The sequence below is a fragment of the Nerophis lumbriciformis genome, linkage group LG20, assembly GCF_033978685.3.
Source record: "Nerophis lumbriciformis linkage group LG20, RoL_Nlum_v2.1, whole genome shotgun sequence".
Taxonomy (NCBI): Eukaryota; Metazoa; Chordata; class Actinopteri; order Syngnathiformes; family Syngnathidae; genus Nerophis; species Nerophis lumbriciformis.
The window spans coordinates 9488840-9509404 of NC_084567.2; the positions used below are offsets into that span (position 1 = coordinate 9488840).

The 20565-nt window shown below is 44.7% G+C and overlaps 1 protein-coding gene across 1 annotated transcript in view; it reads right to left on the bottom strand.

Moving 5' to 3' along the window:
- jak2b (Janus kinase 2b) overlaps window positions 1-11349 on the bottom strand; it is a 76610-nt gene extending 65261 nt beyond the window's left edge. Inside the window, exon 1 of the mRNA XM_061980400.1 lies at window positions 10866-11349. The gene's annotated coding sequence lies outside the window, so the exon portion shown is untranslated. The remainder of the gene's footprint in view (window positions 1-10865) is intronic.
- Window positions 11350-20565: the final 9216 nt, after the last annotated feature.

Genomic DNA, 20565 nt, shown 5'->3' on the forward strand with positions numbered 1-20565 from the left:
TTCAGGCCCAGTTACAAGATATGTGCGGCTTCTGTACGCACACACGAGTGAATGCAACGCATACTTCATCAACAGTGGGACACCACAAAATAACCCCCCCCCCCCACACACACACACACACCTGGTAGCGTCCCGGAAGAGTTAGTGCTGCAAAGGGTTCTGGGTATTTGTGTTCTGTTGTGTTTATGTTGTGTTACGGTGCGGATGTTCTCCCGAAATGTGTTTGTCATTCTTGTTTGGTGTGGGTTCACAGTGTGGCGTATATTTCTAACAATGTTGAAGTTTTTTTATTCGGCTACCCTCAGTGTAACCTGTATCGCTGTTGATTAAGTATGCGTTGCATTCAATTGTGTGTGCGTGCAGAAGCTGCACATATTATGTGACTGGGCCAACACTCGTTGAACTGGCTGAAAAGCAGACCTGACGATTATCGGGAGGGGCGCTGAAGTTTGGAAGACTCTCGGGAGGGTTGGCAAGTATTAGAATTAACGGTGAATGCGGTGTTACCGCGGGACCGCCGCGATATATAATCGGCGGGCAAGCTTTCGTGTTAATTTGATATCGCCTCAAGGGCGAAGTGAAATTACACAGCGGGCCAAATTTGGCCCGCGGGCCAGAGTTTGACACCCATGGTCTATGCGATGATTTTGAACTTCATGTCTGCCGGCTCTCGCAGTAAAGTTATTTTAAAATGACGTGGAAATGTTACCGCAAAAGTAGCACCGTTGCTAGAAGCAATATAAGATATAAAAACAACATATTATAGTTATAATTATAATAATGTAATGTAAATATATTCAATATTGCATCATTACAACCTACGATATAATATGGAATGTCGTATTACGATATGTATTGTAATGTCGCAGAGACCTACTCAGTGGCCTAGTGGTTAGAGTGTCCGCCCTGAGATCGGTAGGTTGTGAGTTCAAACCCCGGCCGAGTCATACCAAAGACTATAAAAATGGGACCCATTGCCTCCCTGCTTGGCACTCAGTATCAAGGGTTGGAATTGGGGGTTAAATCACCAAAATGATTCCCGGGCGCGGCCACTGCTGCTGCCCACTGCTCCCCTCACCTCCCAGGGGGTGATCAAGGGTGATGGGTCAAATGCAGAGAATAATTTCGCCACACCTAGTGTGTGTGTGACAATCATTGGTACTTTAACTTTAACTTTTAATTGAATGTTGGAGAGCAAGAACGCTGTGGTTTTCCTCTATGACAGTTGAATAATAGTTAACCTCAACAGTTACAAATGTAAGCATTTACTTTAAAAATAGCCTGTACAGTTAATAGAGGGTTTAAATTGAAATCATGAGGTGTCTGTGCTCATAACAAGAGATGTCAAATTATCATGTTAATTACCGTATTTTTCAGAGTATAAGTCGCACTGGAGTATAAGTCGCACCTGCCGAAAATGCATAATAAAGAAGGAAAAAAAACATATAAGTTGCACTGGAGCCCGGCCAAACTATGAAAAAAACTGCGACTTATAGTCCGAAAAATACGGTAATAGTAATTTATAGGGGTAGGAAAATGATTCTCCGATGCATTACGATTAAACGTGGACAATTAATGAATCGATGGGAAAATGTCCCAATATCGATTATTTAAGTATGTTCAATAAAGAAATACAGGCTGTTTTAAAATGTAGCATTATTGCTAATGTTCTCTAGACGTTAAGTTTTTCTAGAGATGTCCGATAATATCGGACTGCCGATGCGTCTACATTAAAAATTCTTGTTCATACTGCATTAATATATGCGCATTTTAAAATTTCATGCAGAGAGGGAAATCACAACTACTGTATTTTTCGGACTATAAGTCACAGTTTTTTTCATAGTTTGGCCGGGCTCCAGTGCAACTTATATATGTTTTTTTTCCTTTTTTATTATGCATTTTCGACAGGTGCGACTTATACTCCGGTGCGACTTATACTCCGAAAAATACGGTAAGTCAATTGACCAAAAGTGTATTTATTAAACAGTTATTAAGCAGTGGCACAAACATTCATGTCATTTCAAAACAGAATGTGCAAGATTGTCAGAGACATTTTAAAACAAGCTATGAGTGCACTTTTGTGCATGATGTCACTAAGATGACAAATCAAAACAACACTGAATTAAAGTGCACTTTTTGTACAGAACGCCTCTACAATAGTTTAAAACAAATAAAGTGCACTTTTGTGCATGATGTCGCACAAGATATTTCAATAACTGTCAAATAAAAATGAGCTGAATAATAGGAAATCAATTAGTGTATGTCCTTCGCTATGTGGTAGGTTCCTGTGGACGTTATCTCCTTCTGTTGTTGACTATTTTTTTCATAGTGTTGATCTGGAAATAGTTGCTTCTGCATTTTGTTGGTGTGGCACCGAACTGAGATGTTGACATGCGGAGTAAGCACTCTTCATTCTCTAGCGGGTGACTTTACAAATGATGCTACATTAGCAGTGGTGCTACTTTTTGTAGCAACGCTTTTGCCGCATAAATGTTCAACATATACCCGCTTGAAGCCAAACCACCGCCAGACGATGGATCCCGTGCTGTTTTAGTAGGGAATTAATCCTTCCTTCATTTGTTACCAGATTCGCACCTTCTTTCTCTCGTGTTACCACCCGCACCGCACCGTTAGCATCACAGCTAATGTTACCATGTCGCTACCTGTCTGCTCCGCGGGAGCGTGTGACATTGCACACGTGACGTATGTAAGAAGGTGCGCTTGTTTTATCTCTCTGTGAGAAGGAGAGACAAGAAAGAGTGGGAAACTCATGCATTGTAATGCCCACAGCTAAAAGCAACTGCGTGAGAACGTATACTCGAATATCACGATATAGTAATTTTCTATATCGCGCGATATATCGAGTATATTCGATTTATCGCCCAGCCCTACCGTATACTTAAAATGAGCAAAATACGAAAATGTTACAATTTATTATGAATGTGCAGGTTACTACATTACATAAAAATATGTCGGAGGCTTTTGGATGTCAGACAATTTTGTTGCTGCTATTATGCCAACATCTAGTGGATAACGTCCAGAAATCAGGTCAATGACCTTCAAATATGCCCTGAAAAGAGGTATGCGCAGCAAACACCTGTATGACCCAATGCAAACAACCTTCCCTAGTCATGGTTCAAACAAAATGTAATGAATACCGTATTTTCCGCACTATTAGCCGCACCTAAAAACCACAAATTTACTCAAAAGCTGACAGTGCGCCTTTTAACCCGGTGCGCTTTATATATGGATAAATATTAAGATTCATTTTCATAAAGTTTAGGTCTCGCAACTTCGGTAAACAGCCGCCATCTTTTTTCCCGGTAGAACAGGAAGCGCTTCTTCTTCTACGCAAGCAACCGCCAAGGTAAGCACCCGCCCCCATAGAACAGGAAGCGCTTCTTCTTCTACTGTAAGCAACCACCCGCCCGCGTAGAAGAAGAAAAAGGGCGCGGATATCACCGTACGTTTCATTTCCTTTGTGTGTTTACATCTGTAAAGACCAAAAAATGGCTCCTACAAAGCGACAAGGATCCGGTTCATGAAAAGACGCAATCTCTCCATCCGCACACGGATTACTACCGTATTTCACAGCAACTGATATTCCTGTGAACCGCACTGTGGAACGGGAGCACGTACGGTGAATATTTGCACCACAGGGAATGAGAAGTCATCCTTCACTGTGGTTCTAGCTTGCCATGCTAATGAAACTTCCACCCATGGTGATATTCAAAAGGAAGACCTTGCCAAAAGAGACCTTTCCAGCCGGCGTCATCATAAAAGCTAACTCGAAGGGATGGATGAAGAAAAGATGAGCGAGTGGTTAAGGTAAGTTTAAGTTTACGCGAAGAGGCCGGGTGGCTTTTTTCACGCAGCTCTGTCCATGTTGATATACGTATGTTTGTGATTGCATATTTGCGTACATTTTGGGAGTGAACAGAGTTGTTAGAACGCTGGTTTTTAATATATTATTAAAGTTTGACTGACCTATCTGACTGTTTTTTTGACATTCCTTTAGCGCAGTTAGATGCGGCTTACAACACGGGGCGGCTTATAGGTGGACAAAGTTTTGAAATATGCCGTTCATTGAAGGCGCGGCTTTTAACCCAGGGCGCCTTATGGTGCGGAAAATACGGTACATGAAAAATCCAACCAACACAAAACGTCAACAGACATGGTCACACATACCACAACCTGCTCACTGAACATTTTGGACATTATAAAAAACATCAATGCACAATAAAAAATTTTTTTTTAAAAATCTAAATTACACCCATTATAAAGCATGATGGGGAAAATGCTAACACTCCACACTCATCCATGTTTGGCACATTTTAGCGATTTGATTTTTCTGATTGATTACAAAACTTTAAGGCGGTTGTCACGGAAGTAAACAAGGTAGAAGTCAATCTTTCACAGAAGTAAACAAGGTAGAAGTCAAACTTTCACATACTCTTTATGTCCAACTATTATATATATATATATATATATATATATATATATATATAGCTGCTATTGACGGTCCCTGATACAAGGCTGAAGCTTAGAGGTGACAGAGCTTTCACCGCTGCTGCTCCCAAGCTCTGAAACGGCTTACCTTTGAGTGTTAGACAGGCCTCCTCTCTTCCCGTTTTTAAATCGCTCTTAAAAACATACTTTTATTCCATGGCTTATAACACTGAGTGATCTCCATCCTGGTATGGCGTCCCACAATGCACCTGCTGTGAACCTGTTTTTATGCTTTACTTTTTTTATCGTGTTCTGTTTGTGTTGTGGTGTGCTTGCTCGTTTCTCTTGTGTTATCTTTTAACCTGCCAATTGTACAGCACTATGGCTACCCCTGTGGTAAATTTTACATGTGCTTTATAAAAAAAGTTGACTTGATTTGATTATGGCATACAGCTTAAGAAAACTCAAAAATCCTATCTCAACAAATTAGAAAATTTCCTCAGACCAAGTTAAAAAAAAAGATTTATAACAGCAAAACAAAATCAAACCTTTGAAAATGTCAATTAATGCACTCAGTACTTGGTTGGGAATCCTTTTGCACGGATTACTGCATCAATGCGGCGTGGCATGGAGGCAATCAGCCTGTGGCATTGCTGAGGTGTTAAGAATGCCCAGAATGCTTCAATAGCGGCCTTTAGCTCATTTGCATTATTGGGTCTGGTGTCTTTCAGCTTCTTCTTCACAATACCCCACAAATTCTCTAAGGGGCCAGCCGCTGCAGTGCCGGCCGAGACAATACTGGATAAAAACGCAGCCGAGAAAATAAAGAATGTGCCTTTATCAAATGACTGTTTGCCGGAGGGTAGATAAAATGGGAAAAGACATTGTTCAGCAAGTTGTTGGAAAACTTAGCGACTCATTTTCCCTCCCTCCAGCTGGATGAATCCACAGATATTAGTGGAAATGCACAACTTGTTTGTTTTGTCTGATACATCGATACTGACGATATTTATGAGAGCATACTTTTTTGTAAAACCTTAGAGGGGAGAACAACAGGAGAGGACATTTTGAATATTAATGTTAAAGATTTATTTTTTTGTGAAGAAATGTTTAGAATTAAGTTCATGAACCCAGATGGATCTCTATTACAATCCCCAAAGAGGGCACTTTAAGTTGATGATTACTTCTGTGTAGAAATCTGTATTTATAATTGAATCACTTGTTTATTTTTCAACAAGTTTTTAGTTATTTTTCTATCTTTTTTTCCAAATAGTTCAAGAAAGACCACTACAAATGAGCAATATTTTGCACTGTTATACAATTTAAAGGGGAACATTATCACCAGACCTATGTAAGCGTCAATATATACCTTGATTTTGCAGAAAAAAGACCATATATTTTTTTAACCGATTTCCAAACTCTAAATGGGTGAATTTTGGCGAAATAACCGTCTTTCTAAAATTCGCTCTCGGAGCGATGACGTCACAATGTGACGTCGCATCGGGAAGCAATCCGCCATTTTCTCAAACACCGAGTCAAATCAGCTCTGTTATTTTCCGTTTTTTTTCGACTGTTTTCCGTACCTTGGAGACATCATGCCTCGTCGGTGTGTTGTCGGAGGGTGTAACAACACGAACAGGGACGGATTCAATTGGGCTGTCTGCACTCTCAAAGTGCATGTTGTTGCCAAATGTATTTCATATGCTGTAAACCTAGTTCACAGTTGTTAGTTTCCTTTAATGCCAAACAAACACATACCAATCGTTGGTTAGAAGGCGATCGCTGAATTCGTCCTCGCTTTCTCCCGTGTCGCTGGCTGTCGTGTCGTTTTCGTCGGTTTCGCTTGCATACGGTTCAAACCGATATGGCTCAATAGCTTCAGTTTCTTCTTCAATTTCGTTTTCGCTACCTGCCTCCACACTACAACCATCCGTTTCAATACATGCGTAATCTGTTGAATCGCTTAAGCCGCTGAAATCCGAGTCTGAATCCGAGCTAATGTCGCTATACCTTGCTGTTCTATGCACCATGTTTGTTTGTGTTGGCATCACTATGTGACGTCACAGGAAAATGGACGGGTGTTTATAACGATGGTTAAAATCAGGCACTTTGAAGCTTTTTTAGGGATATTGCGTGATGGGTAAAATGTTGAAAAAAACTTTGAAAAATAAAATATGCCACTGGGAACTGATTTTTTATGGTTTTAACCCTTCTGAAATTGTGATAATGTTCCCCTTTAACGTCCTCCCAGCGCGGTAACAACACACAACAACAGCAGTCACGTTTTCGTCTACCGTAAAGCAGTTCGTCTGCCGTATACAGCAATGTTGTGACACTCTTAAACAGGACAATACCGCCATCTACTGTACATGCATATGTGACAATAACATCTAGGGCTTTTAGGGAGTGCAGTGCACAACTGCTTGCACAACAAGGAGACGAAGCAGAATGCATCATCAGAGAGGGTGTTCGGCATGGTTAGAAAAATAGTGACAGAGAATAGAACAAGGATGGACAATTCAACCCTTAACTCAACAATGAGTAGATGAGTGTTATGTGTGTATATGTGTAAATAAATGAACACTGAAATTCAAGTATTTCTCTTATTTATATATATATATATATATATATATATATATATATATATATATATATATATATATATATATATATATATATATATATTAGTGATGGGTCCGGCAACACCGATGCATCGGCGCATGTGTCGAGCTCATAGAGCGAAACCCTGTGTCGGTGCGCTTACCGCTTTTAGAAAGTCACGTGACCGATCATGAGCTGTTTTGGTCACGTGACCGATACGCGAACTGTGTCGCACTCCCGCCTCCTCTGTGCCCTGTGAGCGGGTCTTTTCTACAGCCGGAGAAATAATAACTAAGAAGACACGACTGAAGTGTTGATAACAACCAAACTTAACCCCCTCCCCTCTATATCCCACACCCCGGATTGTAAATAATGTAAATAATTCAATGTATATACTCTGATGATTAACTTGTGTGAAGACGGTATTATGATGTTAGTATATATCCATCCATCCATCCATTTTCTACCGCTTATTCCCTTTGGGGTCGCGGGGGGGCGCTGGAGCCTATCTCAGCTACAATCGGGCGGAAGGCGGGGTACACCCTGGACAAGTCGCCACCTCATCGCAGGGCCAACACAGATAGACAGACAACATTCACACTCACATCCACACACTAGGGCCAATTTAGTGTTGCCAATAAACCTATCCCCAGGTGCATGTTTTTGGAAGTGGGAGGAAGCCGGAGTACCCGGAGGGAACCCACGCAGTCACGGGGAGAACATGCAAACTCCACACAGAAAGATCCCGAGCCCGGGATTGAACCCAAGACTACTCAGGACCTTCGTATTGTGAGGCAGATGCACTAACCCCTCTCCCGCCGTGCTGCCCTATATATCTGTATCATTAATCAATTTAAGTGGACCCCGACTTAAACAAGTTGAAAAACTTATTGGGGGGGGGTTACCATTTAGTGGTCAATTGTACGGAATATGTACTTCACTGTGCAATCTACTAATAAAAGTCTCAATCAATCAATGAAAGAAATCGTCTAAAATTGAATACGTTGGAAAAACTGTTTGTTTTTTTAATAAAAATGTGTAAAAAATTAATTAAAAAAAATCCCAGTCCACAAACATCCTCATTCACAACACATTCTCTTAGATTTCCATGTTATTATACATGTTCACATTATTTATTGACTGTATCTAAAAAAGATAAACATATATTCTTATTTAAATGAAGATATGAAATAATCCTAAATGAAATACAATGACTTGGTTTATATTATTTTATATACTAGGTCATAAAATCAGTGTCAGTTGAGTCGGTCCATAGGTTGCCTGTAGGGATTTTTAATGTCCAGCAGATGTCAGTATTTAGTGACACAGTATCAATACAGTTTTGCAATGTGTCAAAACGCTTCATGACGCCTCATCAACCAATCACTAATATATATATATACACACACACACACACAGGTAAAAGCCAGTAAATTAGAATATTTTGAAAAACTTGATTTATTTCAGTAATTGCATTCAAAAGGTGTAACTTGTACATTATATTTATTCATTGCATACAGACTGATGCATTCAAATGTTTATTTCATTTAATTTTGATGATTTGAAGTGGCAACAAATGAAAATCCAAAATTCCGTGTGTCACAAAATTAGAATATTACTTAAGGCTAATACAAAAAAGGGATTTTTAGAAATGTTGGCCAACTGAAAAGTATGAAAATGAAAAATATGAGCATGTACAATACTCAATACTTGGTTGGAGCTCCTTTTGCCTCAATTACTGCGTTAATGCGGCGTGGCATGGAGTCGATGAGTTTCTGGCACTGCTCAGGTGTTATGAGAGCCCAGGTTGCTCTGATAGTGGCCTTCAACTCTTCTGCGTTTTTGGGTCTGGCATTCTGCACCTTCCTTTTCACAATACCCCACAGATTTTCTATGGGGCTAAGGTCAGGGGAGTTGGCGGGCCAATTTAGAACAGAAATACCATGGTCCGTAAACCACGCACGGGTAGATTTTGCGCTGTGTGCAGGCGCCAAGTCCTGTTGGAACTTGAAATCTCCATCTCCATAGAGCAGGTCAGCAGCAGGAAGCATGAAGTGCTCTAAAACTTGCTGGTAGACGGCTGCGTTGACCCTGGATCTCAGGAAACAGAGTGGACCGACACCAGCAGATGACATGGCACCCCAAACCATCACCCAACCATGCAAATTTTGCATTTCCTTTGGAAATCGAGGTCCCAGAGTCTGGAGGAAGACAGGAGAGGCACAGGATCCACGTTGCCTGAAGTCTAGTGTAAAGTTTCCACCATCAGTGATGGTTTGGGGTGCCATGTCATCTGCTGGTGTCGGTCCACTCTGTTTCCTGAGATCCAGGGTCAACGCAGCCGTCTACCAGCAAGTTTTAGAGCACTTCATGCTTCCTGCTGCTGACCTGCTCTATGGAGATGGAGATTTCAAGTTCCAACAGGACTTGGCGCCTGCACACAGCGCAAAATCTACCCGTGCCTGGTTTACGGACCATGGTATTTCTGTTCTAAATTGGCCCGCCAACTCCCCTGACCTTAGCCCCATAGAAAATCTGTGGGGTATTGTGAAAAGGAAGATGCAGAATGCCAGACCCAAAAACGCAGAAGAGTTGAAGGCCACTATCAGAGCAACCTGGGCTCTCATAACACCTGAGCAGTGCCAGAAACTCATCGACTCCATGCCACGCCGCATTAACGCAGTAATTGAGGCAAAAGGAGCTCCAACCAAGTATTGAGTATTGTACATGCTCATATTTTTCATTTTCATACTTTTCAGTTGGCCAACATTTCTAAAAATCCCTTTTTTGTATTAGCCTTAAGTAATATTCTAATTTTGTGGCACACGGAATTTTGGATTTTCATTTGTTGCCACTTCAAATCATCAAAATTAAATGAAATAAACATTTGAATGCATCAGTCTGTGTGCAATGAATAAATATAATGTACAAGTTACACCTTTTGAATGCAATTACTGAAATAAATCAAGTTTTTCAAAATATTCTAATTTACTGGCTTTTACCTGTATATAATAAAATAAATATATATATATATATATATATATATATATATAGCTAGAATTCACTGAAAGTCAAGTATTTCTTATAATATATATATATATATGAAATACTTGGTGAATTCTAGCTGTAAATATACTCCTCCCCTCTTAACCACGCCCCCAACCCCCCACACACACACACCTCCCGAAATCGGAGGTCTCAAGATTGGCAAGTATGATTCCACGACTGTATATGTCGGTTGATATCGGAATCAGTACTTAAGAGTCGGACAATATCGGCAAAAAAGCCATTATCGGACATCTCTACTTGAAAAAAAAAAAAAAAAAACATTTCTCCAGCAAATCCTGCTTTTCTTAGGAAACCAGGTCAGTGTTGCAAGACGGGAAGAGCGCTCGACTTCCCACTTATCAAGTTATCACCATGCAACACTCGAACGAGGGCCAGCCTTGCAGCTTGCATGCAATCATTACTCACAGGAAGTCAAGCTTTTGTTACGTTCTGCAAAACTGGCAGTTCACGGTGCAATGGCTACATTGCTCCATGCCTTGCAGCCTGCAAAAAAAAACAACAACAACCTGGCACGGTTTCCAAATGACAGGTGCTTAAAAATAGCCACCACATCCCATAATGACATATGCACATGACCGAGTGTAATATTAATCATATATATTAGTCATGGTCATATTCGCACTGTAAGGAAGTGACATGAGCGAAAGCAATAGCTTGACGAGACGATTACTTTTGTGACACCTCCACAAAATAATGTTTTTACGCTAAAGTGTGTGTTATGGTTACAAAAGAGTGTGTTTACTCACTTTGGGGGGCGAGCAGCAGCCAGCGGTGCGGCGCTTAGCTAGCCTGCTAGCTAGCCGTTAGCTCCCTAGGCCAGGTCGGACTTTGACACGGCTTACTTGGGGGGGGGGGAGTTATATTAATAATTCCTCCGGCAGACGACACATTTCAGTCCAAATAACCCGCCATTTTGGTTCCCCGAGGGCTGAAGCCCAGCACGGCCACATCCCAACTTTATCCCGTCTTCGTCGGTCTATCTCGTCGACATAACTTTAAGCCTTTTAACGTCAGCCTCCGAACGAAACACAAACTGTGTCCCCGCCCGCGGCGACGTCAGTTATCCACATAAGGTGACCCCGCTGGCGCGCAACAAAAAATAAAAACGGGAAAGAGAAAGTGGTCGTTAAGGAGCGCAGACTATGTTGACAACTTATCCACTTGTTGGGCTTTTGCTAGCTTGGAAGCTGCCGAAGCCTCAAGTCAACAACCGGCCTCTCCCACGGCCGCGTGATGCGTTCAGGACTGTAGGAAATAACAGCATCCTTCACACTTTAACGATAATATGACCTTTTTTTACACACGGGCAGCCAAAAAAATGTATGAAATAATGAAATGTGTCATCATGTTTTGAATGAATATAGAACATTTTCAAACAAAAATTATTTGAATAATGACTTTTTGAACTGATATGCTCTTGTCACCTGAGTGTACCGCATACTTGCCAACCCTCCCGAAATTCAGCGCCTCACCCGAAAACCTCCCGGGACAAATATTCTCCCGAAAATCTCCCGATTTTCAGCCGGAGCTGGAGGCCACGCCCCCTCCAGCTCCATGCGGACCTGAGAGAGGACAGCCTTTTTTCAGACAGGAGGACAACAGGGTGACAAGAACTAAATCATCCAGACTAAAGATACATTGTATTATTATGTTTATCTTACCTAAAAATAAATATATTTATTAATTTAAAAAAAACAAAATATAAAAAATAAATAAATAAATGTTTACTATATTTTGCTAAAAACATCAACATTAATTGTATTTTTATTTTTATTTTTTCTGACTCCTTATTACATTAAGCCATAGAATTATACCGGTACATTAAAATAAACATATTTTAAATAATTAATTTTAAATTATCATAATAATTCATTTAAAATGACCATATTTATTTATTAAAATAATTGTTTGTTTATCAAAAACTTTAGCATTTTATTTATTACATTTTGAAGCTCTCAGAAGCCAAGTTATGTTATATTCATGTTATATTTATGCAAGTTCGAAGTATCAATGATCTAAACACAGTTTTGTTTGCATATTTTCAGGATGTAGATATATATATATATATGTATGAAATACTTGACTTGGTGAATTCTAGCTGTCAATATACTCCTCCCCTCTTAACCACGCCCCCAACCACGCTCCGCCCCACCCCCGACCACGCCCCCAACCCCCACCCCCCACCTCCCGAAATCGGAGGTCTCAAGGTTGGCAAGTATGGTGTACCGGCCTCTCCTATGGTCGCGTGATGCGTTGAGGAAATATCAGTATCCTTCGCACTTTAACAATAATACAACCTTTTTTTACACACGGACGTCCAAAGTGCGGCCAAAAAAATGTAATTAAAATTAATGTCAGAATAAAATATGCAATTATGTTTTTTATTAATATAGAATATTTTCAAATAAAAATTAATTGAATAATGACTTATTGAACTGATATGCTCTTGCCACCTCTCCCACGGCCGCGTGATGCATTGAAGGCTGTAGGAAATAACAGCATCCTTCACACTTCAACGATAATATGACCTTTTTTACACACGGACGTCCAAAGTGTGGCCAAAAATGTTTATGAAATGATATAATATGTTATCATATTTTGAATTAATATAGAACATTTTCAAATACAAATGTTTTGAATAATGACTTATTGAACTGATACGCTCTTGCCACCGGAGTGCACCGGCCTCTCCCACGGCTACGTGATGCGTTGAAGGCTATAGGAAATATCAGCATCCTTCACACTTTAACAATAATACGACTTTTTTTACACACGGACGTCCAAAGTGCGGCCAAAAAAATTGTAATTAAAATTACTGTCAGACTAAAATATGTAATTCCATCCATCCATCCATCTTCTTCCGCTTATCCGAGGTCGGGTCGCGGGGGCAGCAGCCTAAGCAGGGAAGCCCAGACTTCCCTCTCCCCAGCCACTGCGTCCAGCTCTTCCCGGGGGATCCCGAGGCGTTCCCAGGCCAGCCGGGAGACATAGTCTTCCCAGCGTGTCCTGGGTCTTCCCCGTGGCCTCCTACCGGTCGGACGTGCCCTAAACACCTCCCGAGGGAGGCGATCGGGTGGCATCCTGACCAGATGCCCGAACCACCTCATCTGGCTCCTCTCGATGTGGAGGAGCAGCGGCTTTACTTTGAGCTACCCCCGAATGACAGAGCTTCTCACCCTATCTCTAAGGGAGAGCCCTGCCACCCGGCGGAGGAAACTCATTTCGGCCGCTTGTACCCGTGATCTTGTCCTTTCGGTCATAACCCAAAGCTCATGACCATAGGTGAGGATGGGAACGTAGATCGACCGGTAAATTGAGAGCTTTGCCTTCTGGCTCAGCTCCTTCTTCACCACAACGGATCGATACAGCGTCCGCATTACTGAAGATGCCGCACCGATCCGCCTGTCGATCTCACGATCCACTCTTCCCTCACTCGTGAACAAGACTCCGAGGTACTTGAACTCCTCCACTTGGGTCAGGGTCTCCTCCCCAACCCGAAGATGGCATTCCACCCTTTTCCGGGCGAGAACCATGGACTCGGACTTGGAGGTGCTGATTCTCATCCCAGTCGCTTCACACTCGGCTGCGAACCGATCCAGCGAGAGCTGAAGATCCTGGCCAGATGAAGCCATCAGGACCACATCATCTGCAAAAAGCAGAGACCTAATCCTGCAGCCACCAAACCAGATCCCCTCAACGCCTTGACTGCGCCTAGAAATTCTGTCCATAAAAGTTATGAACAGAATGGGTGACAAAGGGCAGCCTTGGCGGAATCCAACCCTCACCGGAAACGTGTCCGACTTACTGCCGGCAATGCGGACCAAGCTCTGACACTGATCATACAGGGAGCGGACCGCCAAAATCAGACAGTCCGATACCCCATACTCTCTGAGCACTCCCCACAGGACTTCCCGAGGGACACGGTCAAATGCCTTCTCCAAGTCCACAAAACACATGTAGACTGGTTGGGCAAACTCCCATGCACCCTCAAGGACCCTGCCGAGAGTATAGAGCTGGTCCACAGTTCCACGACCAGGACGAAAACCACACTGTTCCTCCTGAATCCGAGGTTCGACTATCCGGCGTAGCCTCCTCTCCAGTACACCTGAATAGACCTTACCGGGAAGGCTGAGGAGTGTGATCCTACGATAGTTAGAACACACCCTCCGGTTCCCCTTCTTAAAGAGAGGAACCACCACCCCGGTCTGCCAATCCAGAGGTACCGCCCCCGATGTCCACGCGATGCTGCAGAGTCTTGTCAACCAAGACAGCCCCACAGCATCCAGAGCCTTAAGGAACTCCGGGAGCGAATCTCATCTACCCCCGGGGCCTTGCCACCGAGGAGCTTTTTAACTACCTCAGCAACCTCAACCCCAGAAATAGAAGAGCCCACCACAGATTCCCCAGGCACTGCTTCCTCATAGGAAGACGTGTTGGTGGGATTGAGGAGGTCTTCGAAGTATTCCCTCCACCGATCCACAACATCCGCAGTCGAGGTCTGCAGAACACCATCCTCACCATACACGGTGTTGATAGTGCACTGCTTCCCCTTCCTGAGGCGGCGGATGGTGGTCCAGAATCGCTTCGAAGCCGTCCGGAAGTCGTTTTCCATGGCCTCCCCGAACTCCTCCCATGTCCGAGTTTTTGCCTCCGCAACCGCTGAAGCCGCACACCGCTTGGCCTGTCGGTACCTGTCCGCTGCCTCAGGAGTCCTATGAGCCAAAAGAACCCGATAGGACTCCTTCTTCAGCTTGACGGTATCCCTCACCGCCGGTGTCCACCAACGGGTTCTAGGATTACCGCCACGACAGGCACCAACTACCTTGCGGCCACAGCTCCAATCAGCTGCCTCGACAATAGAGGTGCGGAACATGGTCCACTCGGACTCAATGTCCAGCACCTCCCTCGTGACATGTTCAAAGTTCTTCCGGAGGTGGGAATTGAAACTCTCTCTGACAGGAGACTCTGCCAGACGTTCCCAGCAAACCCTCACAATGCGTTTGGGCCTGCCAGGTCTGTCCGGCATCCTCCCCCACCATCGCAGCCAACTCACCACCAGGTGGTGATCGGTTGAAAGCTCCGCCCCTCTCTTCACCCGAGTGTCCAAAACATGAGGCCGCAAATCCGATGACACAACTACAAAGTCGATCATGGAACTGCGGCCTAGGGCGTCCTGGTGCCAAGTGCACATATGGACACCCTTATGTTCGAACATGGTGTTCGTTATGGACAATCTGTGACGGGCACAAAAGTCCAATAACAGAACACCACTCGGGTTCAGATCCGGGCGGCCATTCTTCCCAATCACGCCTCTCCAGGTTTCACTGTCGCTGCCAACATGAGCATTGAAGTCCCCCAGTAGAACGAGGGAATCACCCGGGGGAGCACTCTCAAGTACTCCCTCGAGCGAATCCAAAAAGGGTGGGTACTCTGAGCTGCGGTTTGGCGCGTAAGCGCAAACCACAGTCAGGACCCGTCCCCCCACCCGAAGGCGGAGGGAAACTACCCTCTCGTCCACCGGGTTGAACTCCAACGTGCAGGCTCTGAGCCAGGGGGCAACAAGAATTGCCACCCCAGCCCGTCGCCTCTCATTGCCGGCAACGCCAGAGTGGAAGAGAGTCCAGCCCCTCTCGAGAGAACTGGTTCCAGAGCCCTTGCTGTGCGTCGAAGTGAGTCCGACTATATCTAGCCGGAACTTCTCAACCTCGCGCACTAGCTCAGGCTCCTTCCCCCCCAGCGAGGTGACGTTCCACGTCCCAAGAGCTAGCTTCTGTAGCCGAGGATTGGACCGCCAAGTGCCCTGCCGTCGGCTTCCGCCCAGCTCACAATGCACCCAACCTCTATGGCCCCTGCTATGGGTGGTGAGCCCATTGGAGGGGGGACCCACGTTGCCTCTTCGGGCTGTGCCCGGCCGAGCCCCATGGGGACAGGCCCGGCCACCAGGCGCTCGCCATCGTGCCCCACCTCCGGGCCTGGCTCCAGAGGGGGGCCCCGGTGACCCGCGTCCGGGCGAGGGAAATATGGGTCCTTTGTTTTTATTCGTCATGGAGGTCTTCGAGCTGCTCTTTGTCTGATCCCTCACCTAGGACCAGTTTGTCTTGGGAGACCCTACCAGGGGGCATAAAGCCCCCGGACAACATAGCTCCTAGGATCATTGGGACACGCAAACTCCTCTACCACGGTAAGGTGGCAGCTCAGAGAGGAGAAAATATGTAATTATATTTTTAATTAATATAGAATATTTTCAAATAAAAATTGATTGAATAATGACTTATTGAACTGATATGCTCTTGCCACCTCTCCCATGCACCCTCAAGGACCCTGCCGAGAGTATAGAGCTGGTCCACAGTTCCACGACCAGGACGAAAACCACACTGTTCCTCCTGAATCCGAGGTTCGACTATCCGGCGTAGCCTCCTCTCCAGTACACCTGAATAGACCTTACCGGGAAGGCTGAGGAGTGTGATCCTACGATAGTTAGAACACACCCTCCGGTTCCCCTTCTTAAAGAGAGGAACCACCACCCCGGTCTGCCAATCCAGAGGTACCGCCCCCGATGTCCACGCGATGCTGCAGAGTCTTGTCAACCAAGACAGCCCCACAGCATCCAGAGCCTTAAGGAACTCCGGGAGCGAATCTCATCTACCCCCGGGGCCTTGCCACCGAGGAGCTTTTTAACTACCTCAGCAACCTCAACCCCAGAAATAGAAGAGCCCACCACAGATTCCCCAGGCACTGCTTCCTCATAGGAAGACGTGTTGGTGGGATTGAGGAGGTCTTCGAAGTATTCCCTCCACCGATCCACAACATCCGCAGTCGAGGTCTGCAGAACACCATCCTCACCATACACGGTGTTGATAGTGCACTGCTTCCCCTTCCTGAGGCGGCGGATGGTGGTCCAGAATCGCTTCGAAGCCGTCCGGAAGTCGTTTTCCATGGCCTCCCCGAACTCCTCCCATGTCCGAGTTTTTGCCTCCGCAACCGCTGAAGCCGCACACCGCTTGGCCTGTCGGTACCTGTCCGCTGCCTCAGGAGTCCTATGAGCCAAAAGAACCCGATAGGACTCCTTCTTCAGCTTGACGGTATCCCTCACCGCCGGTGTCCACCAACGGGTTCTAGGATTACCGCCACGACAGGCACCAACTACCTTGCGGCCACAGCTCCAATCAGCTGCCTCGACAATAGAGGTGCGGAACATGGTCCACTCGGACTCAATGTCCAGCACCTCCCTCGTGACATGTTCAAAGTTCTTCCGGAGGTGGGAATTGAAACTCTCTCTGACAGGAGACTCTGCCAGACGTTCCCAGCAAACCCTCACAATGCGTTTGGGCCTGCCAGGTCTGTCCGGCATCCTCCCCCACCATCGCAGCCAACTCACCACCAGGTGGTGATCGGTTGAAAGCTCCGCCCCTCTCTTCACCCGAGTGTCCAAAACATGAGGCCGCAAATCCGATGACACAACTACAAAGTCGATCATGGAACTGCGGCCTAGGGCGTCCTGGTGCCAAGTGCACATATGGACACCCTTATGTTCGAACATGGTGTTCGTTATGGACAATCTGTGACGGGCACAAAAGTCCAATAACAGAACACCACTCGGGTTCAGATCCGGGCGGCCATTCTTCCCAATCACGCCTCTCCAGGTTTCACTGTCGCTGCCAACATGAGCATTGAAGTCCCCCAGTAGAACGAGGGAATCACCCGGGGGAGCACTCTCAAGTACTCCCTCGAGCGAATCCAAAAAGGGTGGGTACTCTGAGCTGCGGTTTGGCGCGTAAGCGCAAACCACAGTCAGGACCCGTCCCCCCACCCGAAGGCGGAGGGAAACTACCCTCTCGTCCACCGGGTTGAACTCCAACGTGCAGGCTCTGAGCCAGGGGGCAACAAGAATTGCCACCCCAGCCCGTCGCCTCTCATTGCCGGCAACGCCAGAGTGGAAGAGAGTCCAGCCCCTCTCGAGAGAACTGGTTCCAGAGCCCTTGCTGTGCGTCGAAGTGAGTCCGACTATATCTAGCCGGAACTTCTCAACCTCGCGCACTAGCTCAGGCTCCTTCCCCCCCAGCGAGGTGACGTTCCACGTCCCAAGAGCTAGCTTCTGTAGCCGAGGATTGGACCGCCAAGTGCCCTGCCGTCGGCTTCCGCCCAGCTCACAATGCACCCAACCTCTATGGCCCCTGCTATGGGTGGTGAGCCCATTGGAGGGGGGACCCACGTTGCCTCTTCGGGCTGTGCCCGGCCGAGCCCCATGGGGACAGGCCCGGCCACCAGGCGCTCGCCATCGTGCCCCACCTCCGGGCCTGGCTCCAGAGGGGGGCCCCGGTGACCCGCGTCCGGGCGAGGGAAATATGGGTCCTTTGTTTTTATTCGTCATGGAGGTCTTCGAGCTGCTCTTTGTCTGATCCCTCACCTAGGACCAGTTTGTCTTGGGAGACCCTACCAGGGGGCATAAAGCCCCCGGACAACATAGCTCCTAGGATCATTGGGACACGCAAACTCCTCTACCACGGTAAGGTGGCAGCTCAGAGAGGAGAAAATATGTAATTATATTTTTAATTAATATAGAATATTTTCAAATAAAAATTGATTGAATAATGACTTATTGAACTGATATGCTCTTGCCACCTCTCCCACGGCCGCGTGATGCATTGAGGGCTGTAGGAAATAACAGCAACCTTCACACTTCAACGATAATATGACCTTTTTTTTTTTACACACGGACGTCCAAAGTGTGGCCAAATTTTTTTATGAAATGATATAATATGTTATCATATTTTGAATGAATATAGAACATTTTAAAATAAAAATTATTTGAATAATGACTTATTGAACTGATATGCTCTTGTCACCTAAGTGTACCGGCCTCTCCTATGGCCGCGTGATGCGTTCAGGAATATAGGAAATATCAGTATCCTTCGCACTTTAGCAATAATACGACATTTTTTACACACGGACATCCAAAGTGCGGCCAAAAAAATGTAATTAAAATTAATGTCAGACTAAAATATGTAATTATATTTTTAATTAATATAGAATATTTTCAAACAAAAATTAATTGAATAATGACTTATTGAACTGAATCCCGGGCTCGGGATCTTTCTGTGTGGAGTTTGCATGTTCTCCCCGTGACTGCGTGGGTTCCCTCCGGGTACTCCGGCTTCCTCCCACCTCCAAAGACATGCACCTGGGGATAGGTTGATTGGCAACACTAAATTGGCCCTAGTGTGTGAATGTGAGTGTGAATGTTGTCTGTCTATCTGTGTTGGCCCTGCGATGAGGTGGCGACTTGTCCAGGGTGTACCCCGCCTTCCGCCCGATTGTAGCTGAGATAAGTTCCAGCGCCCCCCGCGACCCCAAAGGGAATAAGCGGTAGAAAATGGATGGATGGATGAACTGATATGCTCTTGCCACCTCTCCCACGGCCGTGTGATGCATTGAGGGCTGTAGGAAATAACAGCATCCTTCACACTTCAACGATAATATGACCTTTTTTTTTTTTTACACACGGACGTCCAAAGTGTGGCCAAATTTTTTAAAGAAATTATATAATATGTTATCATATTTTGAATTAATATAGAATATTTTCAAATAAAAATGAATTGAATAATGACTTATTGATATGCTCTTGTCACCTGAGTGTATTTGCCTCTCCCACGGCCATGTGATGCGTTGAGGGCTGTAGGAAACATCACTATCCTTCACACTTTAACGATAATATGACCTTTTTTTACACACGGACGTCCAAAGTGCGGCCAAAAACTGTAATTAAAATGCATGAAAATTAAAATATTGTATTATATTTTGACTTAATATAGAATATTTTCAAATAAAAATGAATTGAATAATGACTTGAACTGATATGCTCTTGTCACCTGAGTGTACCAGCCTCTCCTATGGCCGCGTGATGCGTTGAGGGCTGCAGGAAATATCAGCATCCTAAGCACTGTAACAATAATACGACCTTTTTTACACACGGACGTCCAAAGTGCAGCCAAAAAAATGTAGGAAATAATAAAATATGTTATTATGTTTTGAATTAATGTAGAATATTTTCAAATAAAAATTAATTGAATAATGACTTATTGAACTGATATGCTCTTGCCACCTATTCCACGGCCGCGTGATGCATTGAGGGCTATAGGAAATAACAGCATCCTTCACACTTTAACGATAATATGACCTTTTTTACACTTGGACGTCCAAAGTGCGGCCAAAAAACAAAATGAAATAATGACATATGTTATCATATTTTTAATTAATATCAAATATTTTCAAATAAATAATGACTTATTGAACTGATATGCTCATGCCACCTCTCCCAAGGCCGCATGATGCGTTGAGGGCTGTAGGAGATAACAGTATCATTCACACTTTAACGATAATATGACCTTTTTTTTACACACGGACGCCCAAAGTGTGGCCAAAAAAATGTATGAAATTATGAAATAT